The following is a 16,039-nucleotide window of genomic DNA, read 5'->3' as shown; positions in this document are numbered from 1 at the left end:
GTGCAAAAGACAAGGCAGCCACAAACACCACGGGAACACCGTATTGAGGCTTTGTTCTGACCACTCATTCGGTGTCGCGTTTCTTTCAAGCAATTCTCCCGGTTAGCCCACACTCGGCTCGCTCCCAGAGCTGTGTTAAAGTCTACTTCGCATTCACTCTCTTTTCTCAGCAGATTAAAAGAAAGTTTCATCTTGGGCTACCTAAACTTCCATCCTGCACCGCTGTTTGCTTTTTCACAAGAGCAGAGAAGAGCGCACTGTTCCCAGCAGCACTGCAGTACTGGGTCGATGCTTGGAGTGAACGGAGCAAGCTTCTTTTTCAACTCCTATTCTTAAAAATCCATTTGATATGTAGTCCTCGTATAGAGGACATATTAAACTGATAAGAACAGATACTACACTTGATCTTAGCCAAAAGGCCGAGAAGCGATAACTGTCCACTGTTTAAGGTCCGAGGGCCCTTGCTGGCACAATGCGCACTTGTAGCAGTGTTCTTTTTATGGCCATAGGTGGCCAGAGTGTCACGTTGCACCTCCGCCCACCCGCTGCACTGAGCACTCTTCAGCCCTTTTAAATGGTATAACTTTGCACTCCCGCATGCTCCAGCAAGCACCATTCAAGCAACAACTTTGCACTCCAGCTTCGAACATCGGCACAATCGCAACAAGTAAGGCGACTCTACTCAGAGAAGTCACTCTGCACAGAAACAAGATTTCTTTTGAAATCCGAGAATAAGCTTATTTTCATGAGTTCTGCACGATTTCGGATTTTATGTATAAAATGAATTCATTCACTCAAACCAAGTTAAAACTGCTTTTTCCTTCATATTTATCAATGTCTAGATCGACTTCAACAAAGAACAACATTGTATTTTGCAGTAGAAGAAAGAGCAACACTGAAGGATCAGGAATCCGAGAATAAGCTTATTTTCTTATGGGCAAGTGGGAACTGCTTTGTCCTTCATATTTATCAATGTGTAGATGGATTTCAACTTCTTCTACTGCATCTTCTTCACACCTTCTTGTAGCCGAACACTTCCGCTCCCGCTATTGATTGTGTACATTCGGGTATTTTAACCTTTTCTTACCCGCTTTTTACCAACTATGGTCGGACATTCACACCGTCTTACAGCGGAACACCTCCGCTCCCGCTTTTTATGGTGTATAGTCGGGCATTCAAACCTTTTCTTACCCGCTATTTACAAACTATGGTAGGACATTCAAACCTTCGTGTATCCGAAAACCTCCGCTCTCTCTTTTGATCATACATTGTCGGACATTCGCACCTTTTCTTACCCGCTTTTTACAAACCATGGTCGGACTGTCACACCTTCTTGTAGCCGAACACATCCGCTCCCGCTATTGATTGTGTACAGTCGGGTATTTTAACCTTTTCTTACCCGCTTTTTAACAAGTATGGTCGGACATTCACACCTTCGTACAGCGGAACACCTCCGCTCCCTCTTTTGATGGTGTATGTTCGGGCATTCAAACCTTTTCTTACCCGCTTTTTCCAAACTATGGTCGGCTATTCACAGCTTCCTCTCCACCATACTTGTATGGTGGGATATTCACACCCACTTGCATCCGAAGACCTCCGCCCCAAATTTTGTTGATATTTAGTCGGACATTCGCACCTTACCTGCTTTTGGCAAACTATGGCCTTCTTGCAGCCAAACACCTCTGATCTCGCTTTTGATGATGTAAGGTTGGGCATTCAGACCTTGCTTCACCTGCTTTTTCACCAAATATAGTCGGACATTCACACCTTAAAGCAGCCGAACACTTCCGCTCCACCTTTTAGTGTTCTATCACACCTTTTTTTCACCGCATTTTATACATTATGGTTGGAAATTTTCAACCACTCTCATCCGAAGACCTCTCCTCCCGCTTTTGTTAATATATTTGAACTTTAGTCGGACATTCAAACCTTCTTGCAGCTGAACCACCTCCGCTCCCTGTTTTGATCATATATGGTCTGGCAATACTACCTTTTCTTACCCGTTTGTGAGTAATTATGGTTGGACATTCACACCTACTTGCAGCCGAACACAACCTCTCTCGCTTTTGATGATGTATGGACCGGCATTTTTACCTTTTCTAACACATTTTTCAGCAATTATGGTCGGAGATTCACACCTACTCACAGCCGAACAACTCCGCTCCCGCATTTGATGGTGTATAGTCGGGCATTCTCACCCTTTCTCATCAGCTTTTTGCAAATTATGATATGACATTCACACCTACTTGCAGTCGAACAGCTCTGCTCCCGCTTTTGATTATGTATGGTTGGATATTCGAACCTTTTCTTAACTGCTTTTTACAAACTTTGGTTGGACGTTCACACCTTCTTGTAGCCGAAAACATGCACTCCTGCTTTTGATGATGTATGGTTGGGCATTCGCACCTTTTTTTTTACCCATTTTTCAGGTATTATGGGTGGACATTCACACCTTCTTGCAGCTGAACACCTCCTCTCCCACTTATGATCATGTGTGGTTTGATTTTCGAAAATTTTCTTTCATGTTTTCTAGCAATTATTGATGGACATTTAGACCTTCTTGCAGCTGAACACCACCTCTCCCGATTTTGATTATGTATGGACCGGCATTTTTACCTTTTCTAACACATTTTTCAGCAATTATGGTTGGAGATTCACACCTACTCACAGCCGAACAACTCCGCTACCGCATTTGATGGTGTATAGTCGGGCATTCTCACCCTTTCTCATCAGCTTTTTGCAAATTATGATCTGACATTCACACCTACTTGCAGTCGAACAGCTCTGCTCCCGCTTTTGATTATGTATGGTTGGATATTCGAACCTTTTCTTAACTGCTTTTTACAAACTTTGGTCGGACGTTCACACCTTCTTGTAGCCGAACACATGCACTCCTGCTTTTGATGATGTATGGTTGGGCATTCGCACCTTTTTTTTACCCATTTTTCAGGTATTATGGGTGGACATTCACACCTTCTTGCAGCTGAACACCTCCTCTCCCACTTATGATCATGTGTGGTTTGATTTTCGAAAATTTTCTTTCATGTTTTCTAGCAATTATTGATGGACATTTAGACCTTCTTACAGCTGAACACCACCTCTCCCGATTTTGATTATGTATGGACCGGCATTTTTACCTTTTCTAACACATTTTTCAGCAATTATGGTTGGAGATTCACACCTATTCACAGCCGAACAACTCCGCTACCGCATTTGATGGTGTATAGTCGGGCATTCTCACCCTTTCTCATCAGCTTTTTGCAAATTATGATCTGACATTCACACCTACTTCCAGTCGAACAGCTCTGCTCCCGCTTTTGATTATGTTTGGTTAGATATTCGAACCTTTTCTTAACTGCTTTTTACAAACTTTGGTCGGACGTTCACAATATCTTGCAGCCGAACACCTCCGCTTCCTCTTTTGATGGTGTATATTCGGGCATACGAACCTTTTCTTACCCGCTTTTTACAAACCAAGGTCGGACTTTCACACCTTCTCTTAGCTGAACAACTCCGCTCCCTCTTTTGATTGTGTACAGTCGGGTAATTTAACCTTTTCTTACCCGCTTTTTACCATCTATGGTCGGACATTCACACCGTCTTACAGCGGAACACCTCCGCTCCCTGTTTTGATTATGTATGGTTTGACATTCGCACCTTCTCTCACCCGCCTTTTACTATGGTCGGCCATTCACAGCTTCCTCTCCACCATACTTGTATGGTGGGATAATCACACCCACTTGCATCCGAAGACCTCTGCCCCCACTTTTGTTGATATTTAGTCGGTCATTCGCACCTTACCCGCTTTTGGCAAACTATGGCCTTTTTGCAGCCAAACACCTCTGATCTCGCTTTTGATGATGTAAGGTTGGGCATTCAGACCTTGCTTCACCTGCTTTTCACCAAATATAGTCGGACATTCACACCCACTTGCATCCGAAGACCTCCGCCCCAAATTTTGTTGATATTTAGTCGGACATTCGCACCTTACCCGCTTTTGGCAAACTATGGCCTTCTTGCAGCCAAACACCTCTGATCTCGCTTTTGATGATGTAAGGTTGGGCATTCAGACCTTGCTTCACCTGCTTTTTCACCAAATATAGTTGGACATTCACACCTTAAAGCAGCCGAACACTTCCGCTCCACCTTTTAGTGTTCTATCACACCTTTTTTTCACCGCATTTTATACAATATGGTTGGAAATTTTCAACCACTCTCATCCGAAGACCTCTCCTCCCGCTTTTGTTAATATATTTGAACTTTATTCGGACATTCAAACCTTCTTGCAGCTGAACCACCTCCGCTCCCTGTTTTGATCATATATGGTCTGGCAATACTACCTTTTCTTAACCGTTTGTGAGTAATTATGGCTGGACATTCACACCTACTTGCAGCCGAACACAACCTCTCTCGCTTTTGATGATGTATGGACCGGCATTCTTACCTTTTCTAACACATTTTTCAGCAATTATGGTCGGAGATTCACACCTACTCACAGCCAAACAACTCCGCTCCCGCATTTGATGGTGTATAGTTGGGCATTCTCACCCTTTCTCATCAGCTTTTTGCAAATTATGATCTGACATTCACACCTACTTGCAGTCGAACAGCTCTGCTCCCGCTTTTGATTATGTATGGTTGGATATTCGAACCTTTTCTTAACTGCTTTTTACAAACTTTGGTTGGACGTTCACACCTTCTTGTAGCCGAACACATGCACTCCTGCTTTTGATGATGTATGGTTGGGCATTCGCACCTTTTTTTTACCCATTTTTCAGGTATTATGGGTGGACATTCACACCTTCTTGCAGCTGAACACCTCCTCTCCCACTTATGATCATGTGTGGTTTGATTTTCGAAAATTTTCTTTCATGTTTTCTAGCAATTATTGATGGACATTTAGACCTTCTTGCAGCTGAACACCACCTCTCCCGATTTTGATTATGTATGGACCGGCATTTTTACCTTTTCTAACACATTTTTCAGCAATTATGGTTGGAGATTCACACCTACTCACAGCCGAACAACTCCGCTACCGCATTTGATGGTGTATAGTCGGGCATTCTCACCTTTTCTCATCAGCTTTTTGCAAATTATGATCTGACATTCACTCCTACTTCCAGTCGAACAGCTCTGCTCCCGCTTTTGATTATGTTTGGTTAGATATTCGAACCTTTTCTTAACTGCTTTTTACAAACTTTGGTCGGACGTTCACAATATCTTGCAGCCGAACACCTCCGCTTCCGCTTTTGATGGTGTATATTCGGGCATACGAACCTTTTCTTACCCGCTTTTTACAAACCAAGGTCGGACTTTCACACCTTCTCTTAGCTGAACAACTCCGCTCCCTCTTTTGATTGTGTACAGTCGGGTAATTTAACCTTTTCTTACCCGCTTTTTACCATCTATGGTCGGACATTCACACCGTCTTACAGCGGAACACCTCCGCTCCCTCTTTTGATGATGTATGGTTAGGCATTCGCACCTTTTCTTACCCATTTTTCAGTAATTATGGGTAGACATTCACACCTTCTTGCAGCTGAACACCTCCTCTCCCGCTTATGATCATGTGCAGTTTGATATTCGAAGATTTTCTTTCATGTTTTCTAGCAATTATTGATGGAAATTCAGACCGTCTTGCAGCTGAACACCTCCGCTCCCACTTTTGAATGTGTATAGTCGGGCTTTCGAGCCTTTTTTTCCCCGGTTTTTACAAATTATGGTTGGACATTCAGACCTTCTTGCAGCCGAAAACCTCCACTCCCTCTTTTGATCATACATTGTCGGGCATTCGCACCTTTTCTTACCCGCTCTTTACAAACCATGGTCGGACTTTCACACCTTTTAGTAGCCGAACAACTCCGCTCCCGCTATTGATTGTGTACAGTCGGGTATTTTAACCTTTTCTTACCCGCTTTTTACCAACTATGTTTGGACATTCACACCTTCTTACAGCAGAACACCTCCGCTCCCTGTTTTGATTATGTATGGTTTGACATTCGCACCTTCTCTCACCCGCCTTTTACTATGGTCGGCCATTCACAGCTTCCTCTCCACCATACTTGTATGGTGGGATATTCACACCCACTTGCATCCGAAGACCTCCGCCCCCACTTTTGTTGATATTTAGTCGGACATTCGCACCTTACCCGCTTTTGGAAAACTATGGCCTTCTTGCAGCCAAACACCTCTGATCTCGCTTTTGATGATGTAAGGTTGGGCATTCAGACCTTGCTTCACCTGCTTTTCACCAAATATAGTCGGACATTCACACCTTCTTGCAGCCGAACACTTCCGCTTTTAGTGTTCTATGAGGCATTCACATATTTTTTTTCACCGTATTTTATAGATTATGGTTGGAAATTCTCACCCACTCTCATCCGAAGACCTCTCCTCCCGCTTTTGTTAATATATAGTCGGGCATTCGAACCTTTTCTTACCCGCTTTTTACAAATTATGGTCGAACATTCACACCTACTTGCAGCTGAATACTTCCGCTCCACCTTTTAGGTATGTATGGTTGGCATTTGCACCTCTTTTTATACTGATTGCTGAAGATTAAGTTGTACTTTCTCAAACTACAACATCTTTTTATTTGTTGAAACTTAATTTGAAGTGGATAAATAAGGAGGACAAACAGTTTTAAGTCAGGCTGATAGAAGGAATTAATTTTATAGCAAAATCTGTACTTCGTCATATGTCGAGAGATGCTTATTGCTGAAGAAGTTCTTTCTCATTCTACAAAGTACAACGTTGTTTATCGTTGAAACTTGATTAGACATGAATAAATATGAAGGACAAAGCAGTCTTAACTTGGTTTGAGTTAATGAATTCGTTTTATAGGAGAATCCGAATCGTGCATAACTCATAAAATAGAGCTTATTTTCGGATTCCTGAAGAATGAGTCTGGTTCTTTATCATAATACAAAGTTTGTTGTTTATTGTTGAAACTTCATCAGAAGTGAAGAAATAAATGAATGCCTATCAACAAATGTGGGATCTAAACTCTAGTGCTTCCTCTAAAATAATTTCCTTTCTCAATTTAGAAATGTGTGTGTGTAAGTCACAACACCCGTGACACCAAAACGGCTTTCTTTTCTCTACACTCTGCACTATGAGCACACACACCAAATCAGAAAGGCTTTTTTCTCTCTTTTCTACATTATGGACTGTGGGGACACAAAACCGCTCTCTCTTTTTTTTTTTGATTGTGTGCCAGGGCGTTGTCTCACGTATTAGATTATGCTTAAGATACAAATGGGTTTATCAGTCACATCAGAATCCATACATACTGATCCTCCCGTAATAAAATGGTCGGATCTTATCAAACACACTTTGTTTCTTGTGACAATCAAGTCAGCGAAACAGCGTATACACGTCAAGACACTGAATCAAGTTTGCCACAAGAACTCATAAGTTTGGCAGTATTGCTCTGCCGTCAGCAATCATACACCCATTTTATTTTCGTGAGACATGTGCAGGCACCTGTTCATCTACTGTTCTATCACTATGAATTAGTTTATCTATTATCAATAAGGATACTTCTACAACTACTATCAAAGTATGTCCAGACTTCTTATGTTGTCAGTTGCTATATATGAATAAGTGGGTAGCTACTGACAAGCATTAAGCATGTCACACAGCCCAAACATATAACATTTCAGGACACACCACACAGTTAACAACCACAGTGAAGTGTCAAAGCCCAAACATTCAACAGGACACTTACACAACACATTCAAATCAAACAGTCAGACAACATACAAGAACATATACCCCAGCCGGCATTGCTCCCTGCCTATTTTCCTACAGCTCACTATGTGTGCACACACCTTTATTCACAAACTCTTCAACTTATACTCTTTTACCGAAGCTGCTACAGCTCGATTGGCCGAATACCCTTAGATCCTATTTCGGTGAATTTGACATCTGCCTTACATGTAACAGATTAGCGGTTTAGCAGTTTTAATTTAGTTTGAGTGAAGGAATTCATTTTATAGCAAAATCCGAAATCGTGAAGCACTCATGAAAGTAAGCTTATTCTCGGATTCCTGAAACTTTAGATTTGCTCTTTCTTTTACTGCAAAGTACAACGTTGTTTTTTTTGTTTAAATCTTTCTAGACATGGTAAATATGAACGACAAAGCACTTTTAACATAGTTTGAGTGAAGGAATTCATTTTATAGATAAAATCCCAAGAGTCTGCAGAGAAAAGAGAGTGAATGCGAAGTAGACTTTAACACGGCTATGGGAGCGAGCCGAGTGTCGGCTAACCGGGAGAATTGCTTGAAAGAAACGCGACACCGAATGAGCGGTCAGAACAAAGCCTCAATACGGGATTCTCGTGGTGTTTTTGTCGCTGCCTTGTCTTTTGCATAGAGTAAAAGACAAGGCAGCCATCGAATAGCGCCCGATTGTTCCTACTTGGTCAGCCGAGGAGCAAGGGGGGGGGGGGGGGGGGGGGGGTGGGGGCGTTTCAACCAAGCAACGCTCACCATGGGGAAGGTGGCTATACCAACTAGCCTGATGCCCTGCTCCCGCAGTGACGGATAATCGTACTCTGGTTTCTCTTCATAACATACAAGTCTTTCGCCTTTTACTAAAGACTTCCGTGGAGAGCAGCACTAATGAGTTGTTTCTATTATTGGCAGGCTTTACCTTTGCGGGTGAAGCCCTTTCTGTCTGTGCAAAAGAAATCTTGCTACTTTGCAGAGTGACTTCTCTGAGTAGAGTCGCCTTACTTGTTGCGACTGTGCCGATGTTCGAAGCTGGAGTGCAAAGTTGTTGCTTGAATGGTGCTTGCTGGAGCATGCGGGAGTGCAAAGTTATACCATTTAAAAGGGCTGAAGAGTGCTCAGTGCAGCGGGTGGGCGGAGGTGCAACGTGACACTCTGGCCACCTATGGCCATAAAAAGAACACTGCTAAAAGTGCGCATTGTGCCAGCAAGGGCCCTCGGACCTGAAACAGTGGACAGTTATCGCTTCGCGGCCTTTTGGCTAAGATCAAGTGTAGTATCTGTTCTTATCAGTTTAATATGTTCTCTATACGAGGACAACATATTAAATGGATTTTTAAGAATAGGAGTTGAAAAAGAAGCTTGCTCCGTTAACTCCAAGCCTCGACCCGGTACTGCAGTGCCGATGGGAACGGTGCGCTCTCCTCTGCTCTTGTGAAAAAGCAAACAGCGGTGCAGGATGGAAGTTTCAGGGAGCCCAAGATGAAACTTTCTTTTAATCTGCTGAGAAAAGAGAGTGAATGCGAAGTGGAGTTTAACACGGCTCTGGGAGCGAGCCGAGTGCGGGCTAACCGGGAGAATTGCTTGAAAGAAACGCGACACCGAATGAGTGGTCAGAACAAAGCCTCAATACGGTGTTCCCGTGGTGTTTGTGGCTGCCTTGTCTTTTGCACAGAGTAAAAGACAAGGCAGCCATCGAATAGATTGTTTCTACTTGGTCAGCCGAGGAGCAGGGGGGGGGGGCAAGCGTCTCAACCAAGCAAAGCTCACCAAGTAGGAACAATCGGGCCCTTTTCGATGGCTGCAACACCTGAAAGAGATATTGATGCGAGACCCGATCAAATGCTTTTTCAAAGTCTAAATTTAAGATGACAAGCCGGGTGTTTCTGTCTCTAGCGTAATCAATGATGTCTCGAATCAGTACGAGGCTGTCGGTGAGTTGTCTCCCTGAGATGGCACAAGCTTGGTCTGGGTGAATTACCTCCTCTAAAACAGAGGACATCCGTGTCGCTAAAACCTTGCTAAAAAGTTTACAGTCAAAGTTTAAAAGTGTGATGGGCCTCCAATTCTTTAGGTCAGTCTTATCATTTTTTTTATAAAGTAGAGTCACTATTCCCACTCTAAAACTGTCAGGCAGTCGGTCGAGTTTTTCAAAATCTTTAAAAACATCTAAAATGTCTGATGATAAAAGGTCCCAATAGGTCAGATAGAATTCTGCAGGAAGCCCGTCTAAACCCGGAGCTCAACTTCTCTTAAAACCTGTTAGGCATTTTTTTAACTCTAAAGCAGTAAAATTCTGTGTCAAGTGTGCATTCTCTTTTACGGTTTTGTCAACGAATTTTAAGATTTCTGCCGATGTTTCCAAGTGCACTGGTTTCTCTTTGTACATGTTACTATAAAAGGTATGTACAGTTTCAATCATCTCTTGTGTGGATTTTGTTAAAAACCCATCTTCTCTTTTTAGATTTTGATTACACTCCTTTTTATTTATAACTTTCTTTCTTTTTCACCTTCCTCAATTTCCTGCTCCCTGCTTCTTACAAAAATTCCTTTACTCTTTATTTCTGCTAAAACTGACATTTCCTTTTTGACATCTTTGATTTCTTCTTTAAAGTCTATGCCACACTGATTTAGTTTAAAGTAGCGCTGTAAGCGTTTATGTAGTCCCATCATACATCTATTCTCTTTCCTTTTTTTACGTTTACCTTGCTGTTTAAAAAAAGTCTGGGTCGTTTCCTTCACCATTTCCCACCATTGTGCATGTGTTTCGTAGAGGTCTTGAAGGGTCTGCCACTCTTTATAACATTCCCTGTACTGACTGACTATGATTTCATCCTCCAACAGGGAACAGTTGAGTTTCCACAGACCACTTCCTACCGTCACACCAGAAGGGGGTGAAAGGGTGCAGGAGAGCATAAGGTGGTCTGAAAAGAAAACAGGGGTTAATCTAACATCAGTGGGTGGGCAATCTCTAGTAAAGAAATAATCAACGCGAGAGGCTCTGGTGCCATCATGACTAAACCAGGTGAAGCCCTCCTCTCTGGGATGCATGGTTTTAAAACAGTCAGTAAGCTTAAAATCCCTGCATATGCCCTGAAGTAAAATCGAAGTCTTATCCACTTTAAAATCTACCCCTGCTCTTTTTCTATCTTTCCTGCTCAAGATACAGTTAAAATCCCCTCCTACAACTAAAGGTACTTGCCCTAGCATGTAAAGCTGTATATCTTCTAAAAGGTCATACCTTTCATTTTTTCCATTGAAACCATAAATATTTAAGAGGTTAAAGTCTTGCCCCATAAAATTCAAGTGTGCTAAAAGTGCCCGTCCGTCTCTCACCACTGTGCTACCTTTCACCAGAACATGCGGATTTTTAATTAGAATGGCCACACCATCATTTTTATTTTGATTTGAGCCACTCCATATCGATAAATGGGGCCACATTTCCTCCCATTGTCTATGGTTTTTTAAAAAAGGTAGTCCACATTCTTGTATTAAAAACACATCTGATTTTATGGAGTCTAAGAAGGATAAAATACTCTGGGCTCTTGTCTTTGATTTCACACTTCTCACATTTAGTGTTGAGAAGGTGAGAACCATTAAAAGCATAAAGGAAAGTAGGTATGTCATTTTCGTTTTTCTAAGTTATCAAAACAAATTACACACAGGTTATTTCTTGGGAAACTAGCTCTTCCTTCATTTCTTTAGGTGAAAAGTGAGTAGGGTGATCTATATTTCCTTTTCGGACTCTCGGTGTTGGCCTCTGACGCAATGTTGCATTTAACTTTGAGTCCCTGGGGGTTGATTGCAGAGCTGAAGTTAAAAAGGAGACCTCATTTGGTGAGTCGGAGGGGAAGACTCTAGGTTCTTCCACTGAAGAACTGTCTGAAAGGGACCTAACCCTTCCCCTCTTCTCTGATACCACTGGGGAATCAGAGGCTCAGATGCCGTCCTCTTCGGCTGTTGACCTTCGGGGAGGTGAGTATCTTCACTAGACTCACCTGTCTGCTCTTCCTCCTCATTTAGCGTAGCTCCACCCTCTGCCTGTGAATTCTCACAGACTTCAACACTGAGTGGTGAGGCCTCTACAGGCCCCTCCCCTTTTTGCTCCTCACTTCCAATCCAAGCTTTTGGCGGGAAGTTTGAATTTATTGGGTCAACCTCTTCACTTTGTTCACCAACTGCCACCTTTGGTCCTTCTCTGGCTTTACCGTCTTTAATTTGTTGGCAAAAGATTAAGGGCAATCTCTGAAGAGGTGATTTAATTCTCCACAGAGATTACATTTCCTGCCATTTGGACACTCTCCAAAAGTTTGCCCAATTTCTCTGCTCTTCCCACATAACACCTTGGTACAAGCCTCAACCAGGTGCCCATGCTCACCACACTTGCGGCAGAACTTGGGCTGCCCCTGGTAGTGGATGTAACCTCGGTTTTCAAGGTGGCCAGAGTGTCGCCCACCCGCTGCACTGAGCACTCTTCAGCCCTTTTAAATGGTATAACTTTGCACTCCCGCACGCTCCAGCAAGCACCATTCAAGCAACAACTTTGCACTCCAGCTTCGAACATCGGCACAGTCGCAACAAGTAAGGCGACTCTACTCAGAGAAGTCACTCTGCACAGTAAGAAGATTTCTTTTGCACAGACAGAAAGGGCTTCACCCGCAAAGGTAAAGCCTGCCAAAAATAGAAACAACTCATTAGTGCTGCTCTCCACGGAAATCTTTAGTAAAAGGCGAAAGACTTGTACGTTATGAAGAGAAACCAGAGTACGATTATCCGTCACTGCGGGAGCAGGGCATCAGGCTAGTTGGCATAGCCACCTTCCCCATGGTGAGCTTTGCTTGGTTGAGACGCTTGCTCCCCCCCCCCTTGCTCCTCGGCTGACCAAGTAGGAACAATCGGGCCCTATTCGATGGCTGCCTTGTCTTTTACTCTGTGCAAAAGACAAGGCAGCCTCAAACACCACGGGAACACCGTATTGAGGCTTTGTTCTGACCACTCATTCGGTGTCGCGTTTCTTTTAAGCAATTCTCCCGGTTAGCCCACACTCGGCTCGCTCCCAGAGCTGTGTTAAAGTCTACTTCGCATTCACTCTCTTTTCTCAGCAGATTAAAAGAAAGTTTCATCTTGGGCTCCCTGAAACTTCCATCCTGCACCGCTGTTTGCTTTTTCACAAGAGCAGAGAAGAGCGCACCGTTCCCAGCGGCACTGCAATACTGGGTCGATGCTTGGAGTGAACGGAGCAAGCTTCTTTTTCAACTCCTATTCTTAAAAATCCATTTAATATGTAGTCCTCGTATAGAGGACATATTAAACTGATAAGAACAGATACTACACTTGATCTTAGCCAAAAGAACGAGAAGCGATAACTGTCCACTGTTTCAGGTCCGAGGGCCCTTGCTGGCACAATGCGCACTTGTAGCAGTGTTCTTTTTATGGCCATAGGTGGCCAGAGTGTCACGTTGCACCTCCGCCCACCCGCTGCACTGAGCACTCTTCAGCCCTTTTAAATGGTATAACTTTGCACTCCCGCATGCTCCAGCAAGCACCATTCAAGCAACAACTTTGCACTCCAGCTTCGAACATCGGCACAATCGCAACAAGTAAGGCGACTCTACTCAGAGAAGTCACTCTGCACAGTAACAAGATTTCTTTTGCACAGACAGAAAGGGCTTCACCCGCAAAGGTAAAGCCTGCCAAAAATAGAAACAACTCATTAGTGCTGCTCTCCACGAAAGTCTTTAGTAAAAGGCGAAAGACTTGTATGTTATGAAGAGAAACCAGAGTACGATTATCCGTCACTGCGGGAGCAGGGCATCAGGCTAGTTGCCATAGCCACCTTCCCCATGGTGAGCGTTGCTTGGTTGAAACGCTTGCCCCTGTGCAATCGACAAGGCAGCAACAAAAACACCACGGGAACACCGTATTGAGGCTTTGTTCTGACCGCTCATTCGGTGTCGCGTTTCTTTCAAGCAATTCTCCTGTTTGATTTGAATGTGTTGTGTAAGAGTCCTGTTGAATGTTACATGTTTGGGCTTTGACACTTCACTGTGGTTGTTAACTGTGTGGTGTGTCCTGAAATGTTATATATTTGGGCTGTGTGACATGCTTAATGCTTGTCAGTAGCTACCCACTTATTCATATATAGCAACTGACAACATAAGAAGTCTGGACATACTTTGATAGTAGTTGTAGAAGTATCCTTATTGATAATAGATAAACTAATTCATAGTGATAGAACAGTAGATGAACAGGTGCCTGCACATGTCTCACGAAAATAAAATGGGTGTATGATTGCTGACGGCAGAGCAATACTGCCAAACTTATGAGTTCTTGTGGCAAACTTGATTCAGTGTCTTGACGTGTATACGCTGTTTCGCTGACTTGATTGTCACAAGAAACAAAGTGTGTTTGATAAGATCCGACCATTTTATTACGGGAGGATCAGTATGTATGGATTCTGATGTGACTGATAAACCCATTCGTATCGTAAGCATAATCTAATACGTGAGACAACGCCCTGGCACACAATCAAAAAAAAAAAGAGAGAGCGGTTTTGTGTCCCCACAGTCCATAATGTAGAAAAGAGAGAAAAAAAGCCTTTCTGATTTGGTGTGTGTGCAGAGTGTAGAGAAAAGAGAGAAAAGAAAGCCGTTTTGGTGTCACGGGTGTTGTGACTTACACACACACATATCTGAATTGAGAAAGGAAATTATTTTAGAGGAAGCACTAGAGTTTAGATCCCACATTTGTTGATAGGCATTCATTTATTTCTTCACTTCTGATGAAGTTTCAACAATAAACAACAAACTTTGTATTATGAGAAAGAACCAGACTCATTCTTCAGGAATCCGAAAATAAGCTCTATTTTACGAGTTATGCACGAATTCGGATTCTCCTATAAAACGAATTCCTTAACTCTAACCAAGTTAAGACTGCTTTGTCCTTCATATTTATTCATGTCTAATCAAGTTTCAACGATAAACAACGTTGTACTTTGTAGAATGAGAAAGAACTTCTTCAGCAATAAGCATCTCTCGACATATGACGAAATACAAATTTTGCTATAAGATTAATTCCTTCTATCAGCCTGACTTAAAACTGTTTGTCCTCCTTATTTATCCACTTCAAATCAAGTTTCAACAATTAAAAAAATGTTGTAGTTTGAAAAAAAACAAGTTAATCTTAAGCAATCAGTAGGGTAAGAAAGGGTAAGAAAAGGTGCAAATGCCAACCATACATTACTAAAAGGTGGACCGGAAGTATTCGGCTGCAAGTAGGTGCGAATGCCTGACAATGTATGATCAAAAGAGGGAGCGGAGGTTTTCGGCTGCAAGGTCTGAATGTCCAACCATAATTTGTAAAAACCGGGGAAGAAAAGGCTCGAAAGCCCGACTATACACCATCAAAAGCGGGAGCGGAGGTGTTCGGCTGCAAGTAGGTGTGAATGTTCGACCATAATTTGTAAAAAGCGGGTAAGAAAAGGTTCGAATGCCCGACTATATATTAACCAAAGCAGGAGGAGAGGTCTTCGGATAAGAGTGGGTGAGAATTTACAACCATAATCTATAAAATGCGGTGAAAAAAAAGGTATGAAATCCCCATAGAACACTAAAAGGTAGAGCGGAAGTGTTCGGCTGCAAGAAGGTGTGAATGTCTGACCATAGTTTGTAAAAAGCGGGTAAGAAAAGGTTCGAATGCCCGAACATACACCATAAAAGGAGGGAGCGGGGGTGTTCCGCTGTAAGAAGGTGTGAATGTCCGACCATAGTTGGCAAAAAGCAGGTAAGAAAAGGTTAAAATACCCGATTGTACACAATCAATAGCGGGAGCAGAGTTGTTCCGCTACTAAAAGGTGTGAAAGTCCGACCATGGTTTGTAAAAAGCGGGTAAGAAAAGGTGCGAATGCCCGACAATGTATGATCAAAAGAGGGAGTGGAGGTTTTCGGCTGCAAGAAGGTCTGAATGTCCAACCATAATTTGTAAAAACCGGGGAAGAAAAGGCTCGAAAGCCCGACTATACACCATCAAAAGTGGGAGCGGAGGTGTTCAGCTGCAAGAAGGTCTGAATGTCCATCAATAATTGCTAGAAAACATGGAAGAGAATTTTCGAATATCAAACCGCACATGATCATAAGCGGGAGAGGAGGTGTTCAAATGCAAGAAGGTGTGAATGTCCACCCATAATTACTGCAAAATGGGTAAGAAAAGGTACGAATGCCCAACCATACATGATCCTAACAGGGAGCGGAGGTGTTTGGCTGCGACAAGGTGTGTATGTCCACCCATAATTAATGAAAAGCGGG

The 16,039-nt window shown here is 42.9% G+C and overlaps 6 non-coding genes across 6 annotated transcripts; 2 read left to right on the top strand and 4 right to left on the bottom strand.

Annotated features, from left to right (window-relative positions):
- Positions 1-247: 247 nt before the first annotated feature.
- On the bottom strand, positions 248-431 carry LOC140283358 (U2 spliceosomal RNA). The gene has a single exon (XR_011910061.1). It is a non-coding gene; the product is annotated as a U2 spliceosomal RNA (small nuclear RNA).
- An 8,124-nt stretch (positions 432-8,555) lies between these two features.
- On the top strand, positions 8,556-8,669 carry LOC140283494 (U5 spliceosomal RNA). The gene has a single exon (XR_011910094.1). It is a non-coding gene; the product is annotated as a U5 spliceosomal RNA (small nuclear RNA).
- Positions 8,670-8,977: 308 nt separating this feature from the next.
- LOC140283370 (U2 spliceosomal RNA) lies at positions 8,978-9,161 on the top strand. Its single transcript, XR_011910072.1, has one exon. It is a non-coding gene; the product is annotated as a U2 spliceosomal RNA (small nuclear RNA).
- Positions 9,162-12,389: 3,228 nt separating this feature from the next.
- On the bottom strand, positions 12,390-12,503 carry LOC140283490 (U5 spliceosomal RNA). The gene has a single exon (XR_011910090.1). It is a non-coding gene; the product is annotated as a U5 spliceosomal RNA (small nuclear RNA).
- A 413-nt stretch (positions 12,504-12,916) lies between these two features.
- LOC140283368 (U2 spliceosomal RNA) lies at positions 12,917-13,100 on the bottom strand. The gene has a single exon (XR_011910070.1). It is a non-coding gene; the product is annotated as a U2 spliceosomal RNA (small nuclear RNA).
- A 308-nt stretch (positions 13,101-13,408) lies between these two features.
- LOC140283512 (U5 spliceosomal RNA) lies at positions 13,409-13,522 on the bottom strand. Its single transcript, XR_011910111.1, has one exon. It is a non-coding gene; the product is annotated as a U5 spliceosomal RNA (small nuclear RNA).
- Positions 13,523-16,039: the final 2,517 nt, after the last annotated feature.

Source organism: Leuresthes tenuis, unplaced genomic scaffold (genome assembly GCF_036924035.1).
Source record: "Leuresthes tenuis unplaced genomic scaffold, fLeuTen1.0.hap1 SCAF_23, whole genome shotgun sequence".
Taxonomy (NCBI): Eukaryota; Metazoa; Chordata; class Actinopteri; order Atheriniformes; family Atherinopsidae; genus Leuresthes; species Leuresthes tenuis.
Note: the sequence above shows the minus strand (reverse complement) of the source record. Positions and strands in the feature narration are given on the sequence as shown.